The sequence below is a fragment of the Trifolium pratense genome, linkage group LG7 (genome assembly GCF_020283565.1).
Source record: "Trifolium pratense cultivar HEN17-A07 linkage group LG7, ARS_RC_1.1, whole genome shotgun sequence".
Lineage (NCBI taxonomy): Eukaryota > Viridiplantae > Streptophyta > Magnoliopsida > Fabales > Fabaceae > Trifolium > Trifolium pratense.
This window is the reverse complement of record NC_060065.1, coordinates 14689921-14713441: the sequence shown is the minus strand read 5'-3', so window position 1 is coordinate 14713441 and position 23521 is coordinate 14689921. Positions and strand designations below refer to the sequence as shown.

General features: G+C 32.1%; 1 long non-coding RNA gene across 50 annotated transcripts in view; it reads right to left on the bottom strand.

Moving 5' to 3' along the window:
- LOC123894869 overlaps positions 1 to 18764 on the bottom strand; it is a 28823-nt gene extending 10059 nt beyond the window's left edge. For 16 of the 50 annotated variants that reach the window (XR_006803936.1, XR_006803981.1, XR_006803934.1 and 13 more), the window contains exons 1-2: positions 18355 to 18676; positions 161 to 18250 (exon numbers count right to left, since the gene is read on the bottom strand). This is a non-coding gene — a long non-coding RNA (uncharacterized LOC123894869). Of the gene's footprint in view, positions 1 to 160; positions 18251 to 18354 lie in introns of all 50 variants that reach the window. The other 34 variants (XR_006803973.1, XR_006803980.1, XR_006803967.1 and 31 more) reach the window with 34 other exon arrangements.
- Between the last annotated feature and the right edge of the window lie 4757 nt (positions 18765 to 23521).

Here is a 23521-nt window from a genome sequence, read left to right as displayed (position 1 = left end):
GAAGTTAATCCATCAAGGAGCAAACCAAAAGAAACCTTTAGGAGGATAAAATTCCAGCAGCACCAAAGAGTAAATCATAAGTCAAGAAATATATGCTCTCAAAATCAATAAAGATTGTAAAAAAAAAAAATCAATAAAGATTGAAACAAAAAGAACTTACTAGGCAACAACAAATCACAAGTTGAGACTTCATGCATTGACAGAAGTTATTATTTTGACAAACCAAGCTGCAGAAAAAGCATATTCATTGGTCAAAAAAATGAAAGCTCAAGTTCAATTTATATGTCATGTACTCATAGCACAAAATTTAAAACAAAGAATGACTCATTGAAAAAATGTGGATCATCTGAACGCTTTCTCCAATAATAACCAATCTTCATTTCTCTGATAATAACCAATCTTCATTTCTCTGATAATAACCATAGTTCAGCTCTCTGCCTGCCACAAATATTCCGTGTCAAACCCACACAACAAACTCAAAGAAATTGACAAAAGTAGATACTGATTATCAAACAAAGACTGAAATGTAAAGAGCCTCAGTAGAGATGACCAAAAAAGGATAAAGGATGTAAGGATAATCAAATGAAGAATTCTTGGAAACCTATCCGTAAATTAAGCGTCAATAGAAATGTGATAACAGATCTGAGAAAAGAATGTCAACATAGATCCTGAACAATATAGTCTATAGAAGCAGATCAATGAAAAAAGGAACAGCAAACCCTTAAATTAAGTCATCACGGAGGAAACCATAACAAACAAAACCTTCAGAATCATAAAATTCATACAGCACCAACTAGTAAATCAAAAATAAATATTTGCTCTCAGAACAACAAAGAAAGACTAAACCGAAAAGAACAAGTCCAGAAGGGGCAAAGGCACTTATATCCAATTTCCCCACTATAGACAAAAATTAACAAGGTGCAATGTGATTGAGAAACGAGGCTTCTATTGCACACCTAACTCATTACCTGTGAACATCATATGTCCAGAATCGTGGATAATTTCTGTCTGATTTTAGTGTCAAAAACCTATATGTAAGAAAACCTAAGGTGTAAAGGAGTAAAATGATTCCCAATCAAGAAGATTATGCCAAAATGAACCCGATTTCTAGATACTACATAAGCAAGTTATAGCTTCAAAACAAACTACACGGCAGAAAACAGACAGTTTCAATTCACAATTCAACCTGGGGTGATAATCATGTAAATAACAAATCAACATATATTATACTCTCAGAGTGGATGAAGAAATTTTAAAACAGAAAAGAATTTAATAGATATCACCAAATCAAAAATAATAGGCTCCATGGTATGTAGAATTTTATTAATTTGACAAATCATGCTGCAGAGAAAACAAGTTCATACTTCAATTCATATATCTCGAGCTAAGAAATAAAAATGAAGAACCCAATGAAAAAACTGATTTATCTATCGGTGTCATCCTCCGTTCTCATGTTGCTAGAATAGAAGACTTCTCAGCTCACTGCAAAATGGATAAAAAAGTGTATCTCGATTAAACAATTATGAAGAATTATATACAAAATTTGAACAAATAATTCTTGATAACCGATTTAAAAGAAGAGTCGAGAAGTGTAATTGCGTCAAAGCCAACAAAAAATAAAAACAACTCATTGAAGAAAATTGATTCGTTAATAGCAGTAGGTCATTAAAATAAGAACAACAACCTCCGAGATCAAACCAGCAAGAACCAAATCAAACCTCAACAAAAAGATACATAACTGAGAATACAAAACTTGAAGATCAAACAAGAGGAAGACAGAACCATAAGGGATTACGTGCTCGTAGATAACCTCTCCTGCAACACCAAAGAGGAAAATAACTACTCAAAAATATATATGAACTCAGAATCGATATACTGAAGGAAAAAAGATCCGCAATTCAATTTGTATGTGTCTTAATCACAAAGCCCAAAACTGAAAAGAACACCATGTTGAAGTAATTGGATTTATCTTGACCCTCCAACTGAAAAGAACATGTAGCAGTAATTTGAAAACAGCAATTCATAAGGGATTGCGTGTTCGTAGATAACCTCTCCTGCAACACCAAAGAGGAAAATAACTACTCCAAAATATATATGAACTCAGAATCGATATACTGAAGGAAAAAAGTTTTGCAAATCAATTTGTATATGTTTTAATCACAAAGCCCAAAACTGAAAAGAACACCATGTTGAAGTAATTGGATTTATCTTGACCCTCCAACTGAAAAGAACATGTAGAAGTAATTTGATTATCTATTCGTAAAGTAAGAGTCATTCGAAGTGTGACAACAGATCTGGAAAAACTCATGTTACTATGTCAATCCCTAGCAATCTAGATTATTGAAGCAGATCAAAGAAAGTAGAACCGCAAACACTGACATCACGGAGCAAACCAAAAGAAACCTTTAGGAGGATAAAATTCCAACAGCACCGAAGAGTAAATCATAAATCAAGAAATATATGCTTTCAAAATCAATAAAGATTGCTTGTAAAAAAAAATCAATAAAGATTGAAACAAAACGAATTTACTGGGCAACAGCAAATCAAAACTTGAGGCTCCATGTGTTGACAGAAGACATTATTTTCACAAACCAAGCTGCAGAAAAAGCACAAAATTTAAAATAAAGAATGACTCATTGAAATATATCATGTGCTCAAAGCACAAAATTTAAAATAAAGAATGACTCATTGAAAAAATGTGGATTATCTGAACGCATTCTCCAATAATAACCAATCTTCATCTCTCTGATAATAACCATAGTTCAGCTCTTTGCCTGCCACAAATATCCCATGTCAAACCCACACAGAAAACTCAAAGAAATTGACGAAAGTAGATACTGATTATTATCAAACAAAGACTGAATTGTAAAGAGCCTCAGTAGAGATGACCAAATTATAGCCTAGCACCAGTAGATAGTATACAACACAGCCAGCAGAGGAGTCCTTGGGCCACGGTTATGAAGAGGATATCCTTTAAGCTTCGCAACATAACTGGTTGATACATGTAAATTGGTTGAGAGTAGATTAGTAGTACAAAGGGAAGAGGCACTTATCTCCTATTTCTCCACTTCATAGACCAAAATTAACCTGGTGCAGTGTTATTGAGATAGGAGATTAGTTGCACAACAAACCCTAGTAACACATACCCTGTGAACACCAGATGATACATGTGTAGAAAAATCACGTAGCGACAAATAATTGTAGAAATATCAAGAAAAAAAAGAAATATTTCTCCAAACCAAGCCACTAATAAAAAGATCATAGTTACAGAAAAGAACCCCACAATGCTGTCCCAATTGTGTTAACTTTGGCTGTCAGATTACATGTCATAAACCAAAATGTAAGAAAACAATAGTATGATGGGGTAGTGACACATTGTAGAAAATATAACGAAAAAGATTAGCATAATTCTCCAAACCAAACCATTAATCTGCAGATCGCAGTTACAGAGAGAGAGCCCCACAAAGCTGTTCCAATTTTTTAAAAATTGTGAAAAAATTTACACTGTCAAATTTCATGTCAAAATCTTCAATGTAAGAAAACAGTCATGTGATAGGGCAATAAAACCTAAGGATAAACCTTTCAGATATAACCACCAACCCTCCTCGCATATCAAATAAACTAATCTCAATTAAAGATCATAAAAGAGTAGATCAAGAAGACTGGACACTAAAATATAGAATGAATGAAAATGATTCAGAGTCTATATGATTTGATCAGTTCACCATGAAATGAAGAGTGTGCCAAAATAAACCTGTATACTTGATACCACACAACATTACTGTTCCAAGACACACTGCAAAAAACAGATACCTGTTTGAATTCAAATTCAACCCGGGATGATAATATGTACCAATCCACAAATTATTATCATTTTATGAGAAAACATTGGAAACTTAAAAACTCACATGAGAACTCCAGTATGCTCAATATTCAGACAATTAAAATATGAACAACAACTTTATCATTGAAAACAACCATAAACATATCAAACATTAGAATCAAAAGACGAAATAAGAAACAAAAGAATAAAAAAAACTCACGAAGATCAAACAAGAGAAGATAAATAGAACCAGAAGAAACCAAGAAATCTATGTACACAAAATATATGCTCTCTGAATTGAAAGTTTGAAATCAAAATTTAATCAACATCACCAAAATAAAAAGCTGGCTCCATGCTACGAAGAATTTTATTAGTTTGACAAATCACTCTGCAGAAAAAGAAAAAAAAAGAAAGAAAAAAGGTTCAAAATTCAATTTATATTTGAAATCAAATCCCAGATATTAAAATCAATAAGAACAACGCATTGGAAGAAATTTGATTTATCTATCTGGAGCCATTCTCAGTTTTTGTCCATTGTATTAAGAAGTTCAAATATAAAGACTTTCAGCTCGCTGCAAAAAAGGATAAAGGATATCTGGATTACCAAATGAAGAATTAATGGAAAGATATCCGTAAAATAAGAGTCAAGAGAAATGTGATAACAGATCTGAGAGAAGGATGTCAACATAGATCCCGAGCAACAAACCATTAAATTATGTCATCACAGAGGAAACCAGAACAAACAAAACCTTTAGAATCATAAAATTTCTACAGCACTGAATAGCAAATAAAAAAAAAATTTGCTCTCATAAAAATTTGTTCAATTCACTTATTATGCATCAAAGCCAAGAAATAAAAATTTAAAAAGAATGTTCATTCAAGAAATTCTGAAAAAAGTGAGAATACAAAAGTGAGAATACACAACTTTTATTTTTTGAAAAAAGTGACAATACAAAAGTGAGAATACAAAACTTGAAGATCAAAAAGAGGAAGACAGAACCATAAGGGATTGCGTGTTTGTAGATTACCTCTCCTGCAACACCAAAGAGGAAAATAACTACTTAAATATATATGAACTCATAATTGATATACTGAAAAGAAAAAGATTCGCAATTCAATTTGTGAATGTCTTGATCACAAAGCCCAAAACTGAAAAACACCATGTTGAAGTAATTGGATTTAACTTGACCCTCCTTTCTTATCCATTCTATGAAGCATCCCAACATTCTAGATGTCTAAGCCTCAGCTTACTGCAAAACAAACGTGTATATCTTGATTATCTAAGAAAGAGATGGACATCTACATTCAAGGAAGAAACAATACCCGTTAAATTCAAAAGGCTCAGAATCTTGTATCATACCGGATACTTGCATAGTATGGGTACTCCTAAAATGGTGAAGTACCTGTACCGGTATGGATACTCCTAAAATGGTAAAATACCGAATCTTCATAGTATGGGTACTCCTAAAATGGTGAAGTACCCGTACCGGGTACGCACCAGTACCGGATACTTGCATGGTACTCGCTGGGTACTTACAAATCAAAATCCATTGTTATTTGATTGATTCGGGGTGGTGGATACGGCAAAAATGTGCAGATGGTTTAAAAATAGCATAAAATGTTTTAATTTTTTATTACATATTAATTATTTATCTTGCTTTTGATGAAAATAGTTGAGGTGGTGGACAAATTCACTCAAAATATAATTATTTTGATATTTTGTATTAACGTACCCGTATCTTAAATCTTTTCAAAATGCTGTATCCCGTACCAGTACCCGCACCTGTATCGGGTACCGTACCCGTACCTTGGCAACATAGCTTCATACTCACATTCCTGATGCAAAACTAGCAGGGAACACCTTTATAGGACCATTATCCCAAATCCCAACACAAAACACATGTAAGTATAAAATGACCAGTTTTATTTATTCAAGGCTGAACGGAAAAGTTAAGAGGCATGACCAGTTTTATCCCAGGGATGAACAGAAAGTAAGAGGGATGACCAGTTTTATTTCATTGCTGAACGAAACGTAAGTGAACCTCTCTACCTGCCACACATTTATAGGCCATCTCCCCTGTAACAACCACACAAAAAACTTAAAGGAGCTGAGAAAAGTAGATGTTGATTATTAATTTATTATTCTCCAACAAAGACTGAATGTAACAGATTCTCAAATAGAAATGACCAAATTATAGCCTTGGAATGCCAGTGAGTATACGACAGCTGGCAGAATATGATGATTCATTGAAACAAATTTCATCAAATTTGCAAGATCGTTGTGTACCCATATGAAGAGACAATTTCAGCTTCCTCCTAATACAGAGAAGTCCCTGGGCCACTGTAACGAAGAGTATATCTTTTGAGAAGTATCATCGGGAATGAAAAATAATCAAGAGTCAAGACAACAATACAGTGAAAGACAATTATAGTGTAAACCTCCCCGAACAAAGTAATGTCTCCACTTTAGACAGAAAAATTAACAAGGTGTAGTGTGATTGAGAAAGGAGGCCTCTGTTGCACACCAAACCCATGTATACCACAGACCCTGCGAACACCACAGAAGATACATGTGCAGAAATAATACGCCGCAGCAAATAGTTGTAGGAAAAAAAAAACAACAAAAAGATTTCTTCAAACCAAGCCGCTGATCTCTGAAATCATAGTTACAAAGAGAACCCCACAAAGTTGTCTCAATTTTTCACACTGCAGATAAACATGTACAAAATTCAATTTATGTCTTGCAATCGAATCCCAGAAATTAAAAGAAATAAGAACGATTCATTGAAGGAACTTTATTAATCTATCTGGAACCATTCTCTACTCTTGTCCAGTTTATCAAGACGTTTAGATCATGGCTACAAGAAAACCCCACAAAGCTGTCGCACTTTCTTCAGAATTGAGTAAACTTGTCAAATTATATGTCAAAAACATAAATATTAGAAAACAGTAGAATGATGGGGTAGTGTGGCAAATAGTTGTAGAAAAAACGAAGAAAAATGAGAAAAGATTAGCATAATTCTCCAAACCAAGCCTCTGATCAGCATCGTGTAAATTCAGAAAGAGTACATGTCATACAGAAATAATTAATGTAAGAAAACAGTATTGAGCTGAACTATTCAGCTAAAACTAGCAACCCTACTCTCACATCAATATCTATCACATGTAACAACCATGGAACGAAAAAAAAAACTGGACACTAAAACACAGAATAACTGAAATAAAAATGAAGTTCTACAAAATAAACCTGTATGCTTGATACTAACAGAACTTTGTTGTTCCAAGACACACACTGCAGAAAACGGGTACATGTTTCAATTCAGCATTAGTAAGAGGGAGATAAATATAACCATAAGAAATCAAGAAATTGTGTGTTCACAAATTACTTGAAAGTTTGAAAATGAAAAAAATTTAATAGATATCACCAAATCAAAATGCTATGCTCCATGCTATGAAGAGAGTAATTAGTTTGACAAACCTCACTGCAGAAAAACAATATGTTCAAAATTCAATATGTATGTCTTGCAATAAAATCCCAAAAATTCAAATAAATAAAACGACTGATTTAAGAAATTTGATATATCTATGTGGAGCCATTCTCCATTTTGTCCATTGTATCAGGATCTCTCAGCTAGCTGGAAAGAGGAAAGGATCCCTCGATGCAAAAAGGATAAAGGATCTCTCGACTATCAAATGATGAATTATATTAATTATACAAATAATTCTTGATAAGCTATTCGTAAAGTAAGAGTCATTCGAAGTGTGACAACAGATCTGAGAAACTCGTGTTACTATATAAATCCCTAGCTATCTAGATTATTGAAGCAGATCAAGGAAAGTAGAACCGCAAACACTGACAGCACCGAAGAGTAGATCATAAATCAAGAAATATATGCTCTCAAAATTAATAAAGATTGCTTGTCAAAAAAAAATCAATAAACAAAAAGAATTTACTAGGCAACAGCAAATCAAAACTTGAGTCTCCATGTGTTGACAGAAGATATTATTTTGACAAACCAAGCTGCAGAAAAAGCATATTCATTGGTCAAAAAAAAGCAAGCTCAAGTTCAATTTATATGTCATGTACTCGAAGCACAAAATTTAAAATAAAGAATGACTCATTGTAATAGGTCATGTAATCGAAGCACAAAATTTAAAATGAAGAATGACTCGTTGAAAAAATGTGGATAATCTGAATGCATTCTCCAATAATAACCATAGTTCAGCTCTCTGCCTGCCACAAATATCCCGTGTCAAACACTCAAACCCACACAAAAAACTCAAAGAAATTGACAAAAGTAGATACTGATTATTATCAAACAAAGACTGAAATGTAAAGAGCCTTAGTAGAGATGACCAAATTATAGCCTAGCACCAGTAGATAATATACAACACAGAATGTAGAGATGATGATTCATTAAAACAAATTTGCCGTAAAATAAGAGTCAACAGAAATGTGATAACAGTGTGAACATCATATGTCCAGAATCGTGGATAATTATTGTCAATTACATTATCAAAAAACTAAATGTAAGAAAACCGAAGGTGTAAAGGAGTAAAATGATTCACAATCAAGAAGATTGTGCCAAAATGAACCTGATTGCTTGATACTACATAGCAAGTTATAGCTTCAAAACAAACTCCACGAGAGAAAACAGTCATGTATCAAGTTTCGCAAAACATTACCATTTTCTTATACTCAATTAGAAACGCCTTATAACAGAAAATTCACATGAGAACTCCAGAATTAAGAGAACGAAATAATCAACAAGAAAAGAATATGAACGCAACACATGAAAATCACAGAAGAGAAAGATATAGAACCTGAAGAAATCATATGTTCACTGACTACTTCTCCTGAAACACCAAAGAGTAAATAACAAATCAACATATATATACTCTCAGAGTGGATGAAGAAATTTTTAAAAAAAAAAAAAATTTAATAGATATCACCAAACCAAAAATGATAGGCTCCATGCTATGTAGAATTTTATTAATTTGACAAATCACGCTGCAGAGAAAACATCAAACTTCAATTCGTATATGTCGAGCCAAGAAATAAAAATGAAGAACAACTCAATGAAAAAATTGAATGAACAACTCGATAAAAATGAAGAACTCAATGAAAAAAGTTCAATTCGTATATGTCATTCTCCGTTCTTATCTGTTGCTAGAATAGAGGACTTCTCAGCTCTCTGCAAAATGGATAAAAAGAGTATTTCAATTAAAAGACAAGTCAAGAGAAGTGTAATTGGGTGAATTTCTTGATATCTACAATATGAAAAAAGCATATCACTAACAATCTCCTATTCTCGTTTATAGGAACCCTGAAATTAAGCAATCATGGAAAAAACAACCTGGCCAACAGATCAAGAAATCAAGAAACAAAAGAAATTGAACACATGAACAAGCAAACATTAGAATCGAAAAATTAAAATCACATCTTCTCATGCAGAACCAAAGACTAAATTACCAAATCAAGAAATATATATGATATAAGAATTAATAAAGAAAGATTAAAACAAATGTTTTACTAAAGATCGCCAAACCAAATCTCGAGGCTCCATGCTATGAAGAAAGACAAGCTGCGGAAAACACATTCAAAGTTCAATTCACTTATTATGCATCAAAGCCAAGAAATAAAAATTATAAAAGATTGTTCATTGAAGAAATTCAATTTATCTATCTGATTGTTCTCTGTTCTTATCCATTCAATCAAGAATTGCTATTTGGACTTCAGCTCGCTGCAAAACCGACAAGGCACGTCTGAATTATCTATTATCTAACAGAAGAATTATAACAATAAATTTATACAAATAATTCTTGATTACTGATAAGTAAAAGAAGATTGATGAGAAGTTTTATCGTGTAAAATTTTGATTCTTGATTGGCTACAATATGAGATTAAGCAACACGATTCAAGGACAACTATTCAGGAACAGAAACAGATATATGTAAAAAGGACCAATTATATCACAAGGATGAATGAGAAAGGACCAAGTAGCATTTAAATTTCTTGATAGAAGACACATAGTACAAGAAGAGGCACTCATCTCCTACTTCTCCACTCCAAACAGAAAAATTAACAAGGTGCGGTGTGATTCAGAAAGGAGCCCTCTGTTGCAGATCAAACCCATGTATACCACAGACCCTGCGAATACCACAGATGATACATGTGCAGAAATATTACGCCGCAACAAATAGTTGTAGAAAATAAACAAAAAACAACAAAAAGATTTCTTCAAACCAAGCCACTGATCCCTGGAATCATAGTTACAAAGTGAACCCCACAAAGTTGTCGCAATTTTTCACACTGCAGAAAAACATGTACACAATTCAATTTATGTCTAGTAATTGAATCCCATAAATTAAAATAAATAAGAACGATTCATTGAAGGAATTTTATTTATCTATCTGGAACCATTCTCTGGAATTTTATCTATCTCTGGAATCATAGTTACAAAGTGAACCCCACAAATTTGTGGCAATTTTAATAGATAATCACCAAATCAAAATGCTATGCTCCATGCTATGAAGAAAGTTATTAGTTTGAGAAATCAAACCACACTTCAGAAAAACAATATATATTCAAAATTCAATTTCTCCATTCTTGTCCACTGTATCAGGATCTCACAGCTGGCTGGAAAGAGGAAAGGATATCTCGCTGCAAAAAGGATAAAGGATCTCTCGATTATCAAATGATGAATTATAAAAATTATACAAATAATTCTTGATAACCTTTCGTAAAGTAAGAGTCATTCTAAGTGTGATAACAGATCTGAGAAACTCACGTTACTATGTAAATCGCTAGATATCTAGATTATAGAAGCAAGTCAAAGAATATAGAACTGCAAACACTGAAGTTCATCCATCAAGGAGCAAATCAAAAGAAACCTTTAGGAGGATAAAAATCAAGAAATATATGCTCTCAAAATCAATAAAGATTGAAACAAAAAGAATTTACTAGGCAACAGCAAATCAAAGTTATTATTTTGACAAACCAAACGGCAGAAAAAGCAAATTCATTGGTCAAAAAAAAGCAAGCTCAAGTTCAATTTATATGTCATGTACTCAAAGCACAAAATTTTATATGTCATGTACTCAAAAGCACAAAATTTAAAATAAAGAATGACTCATGGAAAAAATGTGGATTATCTAAACCCATTCTCCAATAATAACCAATCTTCATCTCTCTGATAATAACCATACTTCAGCTCTCTGCCTGCCACAAATATCCCGTGTCAAACCCACATAGAAAACTCAAAGAAATAGCCAAAAGTAGATACTGATTATTATCAAACAAAGCCTGAAATGTAAAGAGCCTCAGTAGAGATGACCAAACTATACCCTAGTGACAGTAGAGAGTATACGACACAGCCTGTAGAGATGATGATTCATGAAAACAAATTTGCATCAAATTTCAAGGTCGTTGTGTTTCCATATGAACAGACAATTTCAGATTCCTCCTAATAAAGAGAAGTGCTTGGGCCACTGTTATTAACAGGATATCCTTTAAGCCTAGCAACATAACTGGTTGATACATGTAAATTGGTTGACAGAAGATTAGTAGTACAAAGGGAAAAGGCACTTATCTCCTATTTCTCCCCTTCGCAGACCAAAATTAACTAGGTGCAGTGTTATTGAGAAAGGAGATGTCTTTTGCACACTAATCTCTTGTAAGACATACCCTGTGAACACCAGATGATACATGTGTAGAAAAATTATGCCGCGACAAATCATCGTAGAAATATCAAGAAAAACAATAAATATTTCTCCAAACCTAAGGTGTAAAGGAGTAAAATGATTCACAATTAAGAAGATTGTGCCAAAAGGAACCTGATTGCTTGATACTACATAGCATGATATCGCTTTGAAACAAACTAGACAGCAGAAAACAAACAGTTTCAATTCACAATTCAACCTGGGTGATAATCATGTATCAAGTTTCACAAAACATTACCATTATCTGGTACTCAATTGGAAACACCTTAAAACAGAAAATTCACATGAGAATTCCAGCATTCTGCCAACTAATTAAACGCAGAACAACAAACTTTAAAATTGTAACCAACAATAAACAAATCAGACTTCAGAATTACGAGAACGAAATAATCACCAAGAAAAAGAATGAGAATGCAACACATGATCACAGAAGAGGAAGATATAAAACCCGAAGAAATCATATGTTCACTGACTACTTCTCCTGAAACACCAAAGAGTAAATAACTAATCAACATATATATACTCTCAGAGTGGATGAAGAAATTTTAAAAACAAAGAAGAATTTTAAAAACTTCAATTTGTATATCAGCCAAGAAATAAAAATGAAGAACAACTAATGAAAAACTGAAAAAACTAATTTATCTATTGGTGTCATTCTCTGTTCTTATCTGTTGCTAGAATAGAAGACTTCTCAGCAAAATGTATAAAATGTATAAAGAATTATATACAAAAATTAGACATATAATTCTTCATGACCGAGTTAAAAGAAGAGTTGAGAAGTGTAATTGCGTGAATTTCTTGATATAGAAAGGCATATCACTAACAATCTCCTATTCTCGTATATAGCAAACCTGAAATTAAGCAATCATGGAAAAAACAACCTGGCCAACAGATCAAGAAACAAAAGAAAATTGAACACAACAGGCAAACTTCAGAATTGAAAAATTAAAATCACATCTTCTCCTGCAGAACCAAAGAGTAAACACCAAATCAAGAAATCAAGAAATATATGATATACGAATCGATAAAGAAAGATTGAAACAAATGTTTTTACTAAGACCGCCAAACCAAATATCGAGGCACCATGCTATGAAGAAAGTTATTATTTTGACAAACCAAGCTGCAGAAAACGCGTTCAAACTTCAATTAATTTATTTTGCATCATCAAAGCCAAGAAATAAAAATTTAAAAGGAACGATTCATTGAAGAAATTCGAATTATCTATCTCATTGTTCTCTGTTCTTATCCATTCAATCAAGAATTGCTATTTGGACTTCAGCTCACTGCAAAACCGACAACGCACGTCTCAATTATCTATTATCTAATGAAGAATTATATCAATAAATGCAAATAATTCTTGATGACTGATAAGTAAAAAAAGATTCATGAGAAGTGTGATCGTGTAAAATTCTGATTCTTGATGGCTGCAATATGAGATTAAGCAATCACGGAGCACACAATCTGGCCAACATATCAAGAAATCAAGAAATATAAGTATACTATACGAATAAGAAAAAATAATAAGAATTAATCAAAAAAGATTGGAACGGATATTTTTTACTAGAGACACAAAACCAGAGGCTCCATAAGGAAGTTATGGAAGAACCATGCTGCAGAAAAACACGTTCACAGTCCAATTCGTTTATCTTGCATCAAAGCCAAGAAAAAATAAAAACCATAAAGAAGGACACTCATTGAAGGAAATTGATTTATCTATCTGATAGGTAAACGGAGATTTATGAGAAGCAATCATCAGATGGCTACAATATCAGATTTAAGCAATCACGGAGCACAACATATCAAAAAATATATACTATAAGAATAAGTTCAATTTTTTGAACAGGAAAAATAGTTTAATTAATGCAAAAGATTGAAAGGATATAATTTACTAGAGATCACCAAATCACAAAACCAGAGGCTCCCCAAGAAAGTTATTGAAGAATCATGCTGCAGAAAACAACATTCACGGTTCAATTCGATTATCTTGCATCATGGGCAAAGAAAAAATAAAAACCATAAAAGAAGGACACTCATTGAAGAAAATTTGTTTTATCTATCTGATTGTTCTCCGTTCTTATGCGTCGAATCAAGTATCGCGAAACGTTTTAGATCCAATCTCGATTATCTCCGGCAGCTCGCTGCAAAATCTTGGAAACCTATCCGTAAAATAAGGGTCAACAGAAATGTGATAACAGATCTGAGAAAAGGATGTTACAACGTAGATCCCGAATAATTTTTGTCTATAAAACCAGATCCATGAAAAAAAGGAACAGCAAACCCTTAAATTAAGTCATCACAGAGGAAACCAGAACAAACAAAACCTTTAGAATCATAAAATTCCTACAGCACCAAATAGTAAATCAAAAATAAATATTTGCTCTCAGAATCAACAAAGAAAGACTGAAACGAAAAGAACAAGTCCAGAAGGGGCAAAGGCACTTATCTCTACTTTCCCCACTTCAGACAAAAATTAACAAGGTGCGATGTGATTGATAAAAGAGGCTTCTATTGCACACCAAACCCATGTAACACTTACCTGTGAAGAACATCATATGTCCAGAATCATGGATAATTTTTGTCAGATTACATTGTCAAAAAACTAAATGTAAGAAAACCTAAGGTGTAAAAAAAGCTAAATGTAAGGAAAACCTAAGGGGTAAAGGAGTAAAATGATTCACAATCAAGAAGATTTTGCCAAAATGAACCTGATTGCTTGATACTACATAGCAAGTTTCGCAATCAAGAAGAATGTAAAAAAAACTACATGGTAGAAAACAGACAGTTTCAATTCACAATTCAACCTGGCGTGGTAATCATGTGTCAAGTTTCGCAAAACATTATTACCATTATCTGATGTTCAATTGGAAACACCTTAAAACAATAAATTCACATGAGAACTCCAGCATTCTGCCAACAAATTAAACAAAACAACAAACTCCAAAATTGAAACCAACAATAAACAAATCAAACTTCAGAATTAAGAGAACCAAATAATCAACAAAAAAAGAATACGAACGCAACACATGAAAATCACAGAAGACGAAGATACAGAACCCGACGAAATCATATGTTCATTGACTACTTCTCCTGAAACACCAAAGAGTAAATAACAAATCAACATATATATACTCTCAGAGTGGATGAAGAAATTTTAAAACAAAAAAATATTGAACAGATATCACCAAATCAAAAATGATAGGCTCCATGCTATGTACAATTTTATTAACTTGACAAATCACGGACATAGCAAACATGTTCAAATTTCAATTCATATATGTGAATCCAAGAAATAAAAATGAAGAACAACTAATGGGAAAAAAAAACTGATTTATCTATTGGTGTCATTCTCCGTTCTTATCTGTGCTAGAATAGAAGACTTCTCAGCTCACTGCAAAATGGATAAGAAGTGTATCTCGATTATCCAATTATGAAGAATTATATACATTATTTAGACAAATAATTCTTGATAACTGATTTAAAAGAAGAGTCGAGAGAAGTGTGATTGCTGAATTTGTTGATAACGACGGTGATAAAAGCATATCACTAACAATCTCCTATTCTCGTTTATAGCAACCCCGAAATTAAGCAATCATGGAAAGAACAACCTGGCCAACAGATCAAGAAATCAAGAAACAAAAGAGAATTGAACACAACAGGCAAACTTTAGAATTGAAAAATTAAGATCACATCTTCTCCTGCAGAACCAAAGAGTTAATAGCAAATCATATGATATAAGAATCAATAAAGAAAATTGCAACAAATGTTTTTACTAAATACCGCCAAACCAAATCTCGAGGCTCCATGCTATAAAGAAAGTTATTATTTTGACAAACCAAGCTGCAGAAAACACGTTCAAAGTTCAATTAATTTATTTTGCATGAAAGCCAAGAAATAAAAATTAAAACAGAACGATTCATTGAAGAAATTCGATTTATCTATCTGATTATTCTCTGTTCTTATCCGTTCAATCAAGAATGGCTATTTGGACTTCAGCTCGCTGCAAAATCGACAACACGCGTCTCAATTATCTATTATCTAACCAAATCTCGAGGCGCCATGCTATGAAGAAAGTTATTATTTTGACAAACCAAGCTGCAGAAAACATGTTCAAAGTTCAATTCATTTATTTTGCATCAAAGCCAAGAAATAAAAATTAAAAAAGAATGATTCATTGAAGAAATTTGATTTATCTATCTGGTTGTTCTCTGTTCTTATCTACTCAATCAAGATTTATATATCTGATTGTTCTCTCTCTGTTCTTTATCTACTCAATCAAGAATCGCTATTTGGACTTTAGCTCGCTGCAAAACCGACAACACACGTCTCAATTATCTATTATCTAATGAGGAATTATATCAATAAATTTATAGAAATAATTCTTGATGGCTACAATATGAGAATAAGCATAAATAATAAGAATTAATGAAAAAAGATTGAAATGAATATTTTTTACTAGAAATCACCATTTCACAAAAGCAGAGGATCCATAAGAAAGTTATTGAAGAACCATGCTGCAGAAAAACACGTTCACAATTCAATTCATTTATCTTACATCAAACCCAAGAAAAAATAAAAACAACAAAGAAGGACACTCATTGAAGAAAATTGATACGTTAATAGCAGTAGGTCATTAAAATAAGAACAGCAACCTCCAAGGTCATCAGCTTACTGCAAAACAGACGTGTATATCTTGATTATCCAAGAAAGAGATGGGCATCTACATTCAAGGAAGAAACAAAACCCATTAAATTCAAAAGGCTTAGAATCTTGTATGTTACACACTCACACTCCTGATGCAAAAACTGCTAAACTAGCAGGGGACACCTTCATATCAAGACGTTTAGATCACGGCTAGAAAAAAACCCCACAAAGCTGTCCACTTTCTTCAGAATTGAGTAAACTTTCGCACTGTCAATTATATGTCAAAAACCTAAATATAAGAAAACAGTACAATGATGGGGTAGTGTGGCAAATAGTTGTAGAAAAAAAAGAAGAAAAAAGACAAAAGATTAGCATAATTCTCTAAACCAAGCCTCTGATCAGCATATCACAAATACAATACCACAAAGTTGTCCCAACTTTTCCAGAATCGTGTAATACAGAAAGATGTCATACAGAAACATTAATGTAAGGAAACAGTAGTGAGCTGAACTATTCAGATAAAACCAGCAACCCTACTCGCACATCAATATCTCTCGCACGTAACAACCATGGAACGAAAACAAAAAAGACTGGACACTAAAATACAGAGAATAACTGAAATGAAAATGAAGTTTGCCAACAGAGAATAACTCATACACAATTGGAAACACCTTAAAACAGAAAATTCAAATGAGAACTCCAGCATTCTGCCAACAAATTAAATGCAGAACACCAGTTTACATAGTATAATATTTGTTACTAATGAGGAGTTAGAAGAACCGTAAATGAAACTCTAACAAACACAACAACCAGATCATTAAAATTAAAATAAGAACAACAAACTCCAAAATTGAAACCAACAATAAACCAATCAAACTTCAGAATTAAGAGAATAAAATAATCAACAAGAATAAGAACGCAACACATGAAAATCACAGAAGAGGGAGATATAGAAACCGAAGAAATCCTATGTTCACTAATTACTTCTCCTGAAACACCAAAATGTAAATAAAAAATCAACATATATATACTCTCAGATTGGATGAAGAAATTTTAAAACAGAAAAGAATTTTATAGATATTACCAAATCAAAAATGATAGGCTCCATGCTTTGTAGAATTTTATTAATTTGACAAATCACGCTAGAGGGAAAACAATTTCAAACTTCAATTCATATATTTTGAGCCAAAAAAAAATGAAGAACAACTCAATGAAAAAACTGATTTATCTATTGGTGTCATTCTCCGTTCTTATGTTGCTAGAATATAACTGCAAAATGGATAAAGTGTATCTTGATTATCCAATTATGAAGAATTATATACAAAATTTAGACAAATAATCTTGATAACCGATTTAAAAGAAGAGTCAAGAGAAGTGTTGATTGTGTCAATTTCTTGTTATCTACAATAGGAAAAAAGCATATATCACTAACAATCTCTTGTTCTAGTTTATAGCAACCATGGAAAACACAACCTGGCCAACAAATCAACATATCAAGGAATCAAGAAACAAAAGAAAATTGAACACAAGAACAAGCAAACTTTAGAATAAAATATTTTAAATCATATATTCATATCTTCTACCAAAGAACCAAATAGTAAATACCAAATCAAGAAATATGATATAAGAATCAATAAAGAAAGGTTGAAACAAATTTTTTATTAAAGATAGCCAAACCAAATCTCGAGGCACCATGCTATGAAGCAAGTTAGTATTTTGACTTCAGTTCACTGCAAAACCAACAATGCACGTCTCAATTATCTATTATCTAACAGAAGAATTATAACAATAAATTTATACAAATAATAATTCCTAATGACTGATAAGTAAAAGATTCATGAAAATGTGATCGTGTAAAATTCTGATTCTTGATGCCTACAATATGGTATTAAGCAATCACGGAGCAGAGAATCTGGCCAACATATCAAGAAATCAAGAAATATAAACTGTGAGAATAAGAATAAGTTTAATTGATGAAAAAAGATTGAAAGAATATTTTTTTATTAGAGATCACCAAATCACAACAAACTAGAGGCTCCATAAGAAAGTTATTGAAGAATCATGCTGCAGAAAAACACATTCAAGGTTCAATTCGATTATCTTGCATCAAGGCCAAAGAAAAAATAAAAACCATAAAGAAGGACACTCATCGAAGAAAATTGATTTACCTATCTGATTGTTCTCCGTTCTCATGCATCGAATCAAGAACCCTAAAACGTTTCAGCTTGCTGCAAAATCGATAAACGCAAATCTCGATTAACCATTGAAGAATTGTGAAATTCTTGATATCTATAATCCGAAAATAGCATATGAAAACGCAATTCAACAACGATATCCATGAAATCGAAGAAATCAAGAACTGCAAACCCTAAAATCGAGTCATTTAATCGAGTTTGAGAAGCCGATCTGAAGAAGAAGAACAATCAAAACTGTGCAATGAAAAAATTCAAGATTATCAACAAAGTAGTAATTAAGAATTTAGGATGAAGAACAAACGAGAGAGATATAGAGCGTGCTCCTTTGACGAGGATGAGGAAGACTTGATTGATCGCAGAGGCGGTTTATATAGAAGGCAGGGTCAGCATAGATGGCTAAGATAACGCGGATGGTGAAATATTCAACGGTAATGATGCAATTTAAAAATACAAACGTTGGATAAGATATTGTTGGACTTATCTTTTTTTTTTTTTTACGAATCGTTGGACCTTACTGTCAGTTAGCTTTAGGGCTGGGCATCGGTTCGGTTCGGTTCGGTTTCGGGCTCAAACCTTAGAACCAGTCGAACCGATGGGTGACATATGCATAACCATATCGAACCAATTAAATACTCGGTTTGGTCGGTTTATGGTTTCTCGGATTGACTCGGTTTCGGTTCGGTTCAACGGTTTAAACCATTTTTAAAAAATTTTGTTTTTCTCTAATTTTTAATTAAAATTGGCCTAATATAATTGCAGGTTACTTGTGTCATTTTTTGTCCAAACGTTTTTTTCCCAATTTCAGGGCCTTTAAACTTAGCCATATTCGTAGCCCATTATTTTCTATTTTTTTATCCAAATATCTTGTCTAAATCTTTGGTCTAAATTTTTAATTACTTATTTTTTTAAATGATTATGCTGTTAGTAGCTATATGCTTGATAATAATTAATAATTAATAATAATAATAAATTAATAACGGTTCGGTTTCGGTTTGCGATGGGCCGAAACCTTCCAACCGTAAACCACCCATTCAATGCCTTAATATCCACGGTTTACACAATTCCAATCCGCGGTTCCACAGAAACCGACCCGAATGCTCTATTTCGGTTTGGGCCGAACGGTTTCAATCGGATTGGGTCGGTTGTGCCCAGCCCTAGTTAGCTTACCAATTTTTTTTTTAATTTTTATTTTAATGAAGTTAGCTTACCAAATTTGAGTGAAAGCATATCATATCGTTCTCTAAAACAATACTGTAGTATTAATTTGAGTGAACACATATCGTATCGTTCTCTAAAACAATACAGTAGTACTATCTTTCAACAAAAAAAAAACAATACAGTACTTTTTTCTTTTTCTAAAACAATACTTGTAAATATATATTGATACATTAATTTTTTAAAATTTTATTATCTTTTTTTTTATATAAGATTTTAAAATTTTATTATAAAAAAATTAAAATTTTAATATATGTTTCTCTTTTTTATAATAAATTTAGTTTAAAGAGAATAAATGAGTTTCGATGTGAACTTTTCATAATACCAACAATATCCTTGATTCTTTTAGTAGCAACAAAAATATTTTATTAACAAACTCACCATAACATAAGACACGTCTTTTTTTTTAGCATAAATTTTTTTATTAACAAACTTACTATAACATAAGACATTTTTTTTTGGACATAAGTTAGACACATGCAAACACGGAACGCGCTTGTCTGACCCGCTAGTAAATATATAAATTTGATTATAATTATCAATGATAAATTATTCAATTTTTTATGTATTCGTCACAAATAATGGTTCAGTGTATATCTATCTATACTTCTATACTATATATAAAGAAAATACATGAATTTTGGTGTGGACTTTTCATAATACCAACAATACCGTTGATTTTTTTTAGTAGTAACAAAAATCTTTTATTAACAAACTCATCATATTATAAGACACATCTTGTTTTTTTTAGCAGCAAAAATCTCTTATTAACAAACTGACCATAGCATAAGACATATTTTTTTTTAACATAAGTTAGACACGCGTCTACCTGACCCGCTAATTTTTTAATAAGAAAAATTAGAAATTTGATTGGGAATATTTTTGATAATTTAGTAAATTTGATAGTAATTAACTTTTATATTGTATTATTATTATTATATTATTATTTTTAATAGTTAATAGTATATTGTTTATGTTTTTTTTATATGAAAAATATTGTTTATGTTTCAATTTTTATATTCTTATAATCTATTTTATTTTTATTTTTAAGTATATAATCTGTTTATTGTATTCATCTTTTATTTTATGTTTTTTTTTCAAATTTTTTTAGTGAAATTGTTGAGTTCATCGTATTCGTCTATTTTGTTGTTATTTTTATGAATATAGATTATTTTGTTTTGATACAATCTATAATCAGTTTTGTTTCTATTTTTAAGCATATCATTTTTTTATTTATCTTATATTCTTTATATATATATATATGGGGCCGGCCCGGTCCGGCCCGTTAACTTCATGGCCCTGCTCGCTTAGCTCGGCCCGATAAGTAAAAGCCTACAAGGCCCGATGGGCGGCCCACTAATTTTCATAGAATTTTTTTTTTTGAAAAAAAAAACATATTCTACTAAATTTATGTTATATTTCTCAACTAAATCTTCAAGAAAGTAATTCGTATCCCTATATTTTCTCAAATAATCTCTCAAACAACAATATCTTTCTCTTTATCCTCATCAAACAAACAAACAAATCTCTAACAAATAATCTCATTCTAATCCAATAAATTTTTTGCCATATTATTATTATTATTATTATTACTCTTATTATTACTACAAAAAAAAAATCCAAGTTTTATATCTTACATTCATCCATTGTAATATAAGTAAAAAAAACAAAAATATAGAAAGAATATAAAATAAATACAATAAAAAGATGATAGGCATAAAATAACCATATTCCAAGTTTTATATCATTCGTTGTAATTGCACAAAAAAAATATAAAAAGATGATATGCTTAAAAATAGGAATAAAACAGATTATAGATAGGAACAAAACACAAATAATAACAATAAAACAACAAAAAAAATAAAAAAAATTATATATGAATTTATGCATAAAAATAAGACCAAAATATAACAATAAAAAGATTATAAAAATTTTTAAAATAATTTTTTTAATTCTTTAAGAGGCCGGCCCAAAAGTCTATGGGCCGGCCCATGACAAAGCCTGATCCGATAAGGTCTGGCCCGATAAGGCCCGGCCCTCTTTATATGAAGCCCGGCTCGTATAAAAGGATAGGGCTAATGGGTCGGCCCGATAGCCCGACTCTTTTTATCTTATATTTTTTCATTCTATTTTTTAAAATTTTTTTGTGAGATTACAATAAAGATATAAAACTTGCAACGTGGTTAAAAGCAATAACGATAAATAAGTAATTTTGGTGGTAATCAATTTTAATATATTAGTAAAATAGATATATGTTTCTCTTTACCCGTCTACCTACACTACAACATTTTCATAAAGGTCTATGTAGGGTGGCGGCAAAGCTGGGAACCCGTCTACCTATTCCGTTTAAGACAGTGTCAAAACTGAGGCGCGGTAGAATGGGTCAACTTAGGTGTGCGGGTTCAAAACTCCACCCTGCTTCAGTTTATTGACAGGTTGATAAGTTGACGGGTCACACTGTCAAAAATTTATTTATTTATTTTTACAATTTGATTTACTACATAATTTATAAAAAAAAAATTAATCATTACCAAAGAGACCGACAAAAGATATTTTTTAACTTCGCATAATAGAATTACAAAAGTCTTAATGTTAATGTCATATTCTTCAACATAAACAAAACCCATCCCTCGATCTGGGTTCACACATCTGATTTCTGGTTTTAATGGTGTTATTCGTTGTGTTGGATTCATTTTCTCTTTGTTTCTCTGATGCTCTAGATTTGTTGAGATCTGCAGATCTCGAGGCGTAAGTTTTCCTCCACTCCAATACCAGGTGCTTATCCGTTTCAGTCCTTGTGACTGTTCTCGGACTGTTTGGCGGCTCGAAAGAGCTTTGATGCTTGTTGATTCGTTCAGGGAGTTGTTGACTTGTTGGTACGTGGTTCTAGATTCCGTGTTGGCGGTCGTTTCATTCGCCTGTTTAATCCTGGATGCTCGCTGCAGATTTCCACACTTTTCTCCTTTTTTTATAACTTGGTTTTGTGCCCGTACACGGGTTCGCTGTGTTACGCTAGAGAAGAGTGTTTATCAGTTACGTTTGATTTAGGATTGTTTTTGATTTATCATGATGTGTTTTTATACCTGGGTTAGGTCTAATGTCCCCTAATATCTCTTTGTTTTATTTAACATATTTTTCTTTTTGGCTAAAAAAAAAAAAAAACAACTTAACTAAAAATAGTAACACCAAAAGGAAGAAAACCTAGTTTTTTTGGAAGAGTATATGAAACAATACTTCCAAAAACCGAAGTGAGAAATAAAATAAATAAAAAGCTCGCGGGCAAAACCTGCCCCGACATTGCCTCTTTTTTAAGCGGGTTAGGTGGGACGGGTCAACTTAAGGTATTGAGCCAAAAAACTCAGTCCGGCCAACTAAAAATGGTGGGTCAAACGGGTCGCTCCAATGGGTTTAAATCAAGTCGAGTCGAATTGTCCATAACTCAAGTTCGAATAATTTATTTAACGAGTTTAATTTTCAACTCAAGTTTGACTCATTTGGTTCATGAGCCAAGTTCAACGAATTAATTACCGAATCGAATCTCAAACTATTATGGGAGCTTCTATGGTGCATTCCAGTTTTGGACTGTTTTGGTGCAGTCCATTTAATTGACCAATAGAATACCAACTTATGCCACATCAGCGCAAGTCCATGGTGAACCCTGTGAAACTTTTATTTATTGCACATCAATCCCTCATTAAGTTAATATTAAGTATATATTATATTGCAATTTTTTTTCTTTTAGAAGCATCATATTTTATTAGAAATCACCTTGGTACAAGATATACACAGGAAAAAACAAGCAGGTAACAAAAAATCTGCGACAATTACAAAAACTAGCACCTCAACACCAAGCCAAATCTTAAATAAATCAAACCTCAACACCCAACTTTGTTGTATACCATTCATTTCTATTCAACTTTGCTGT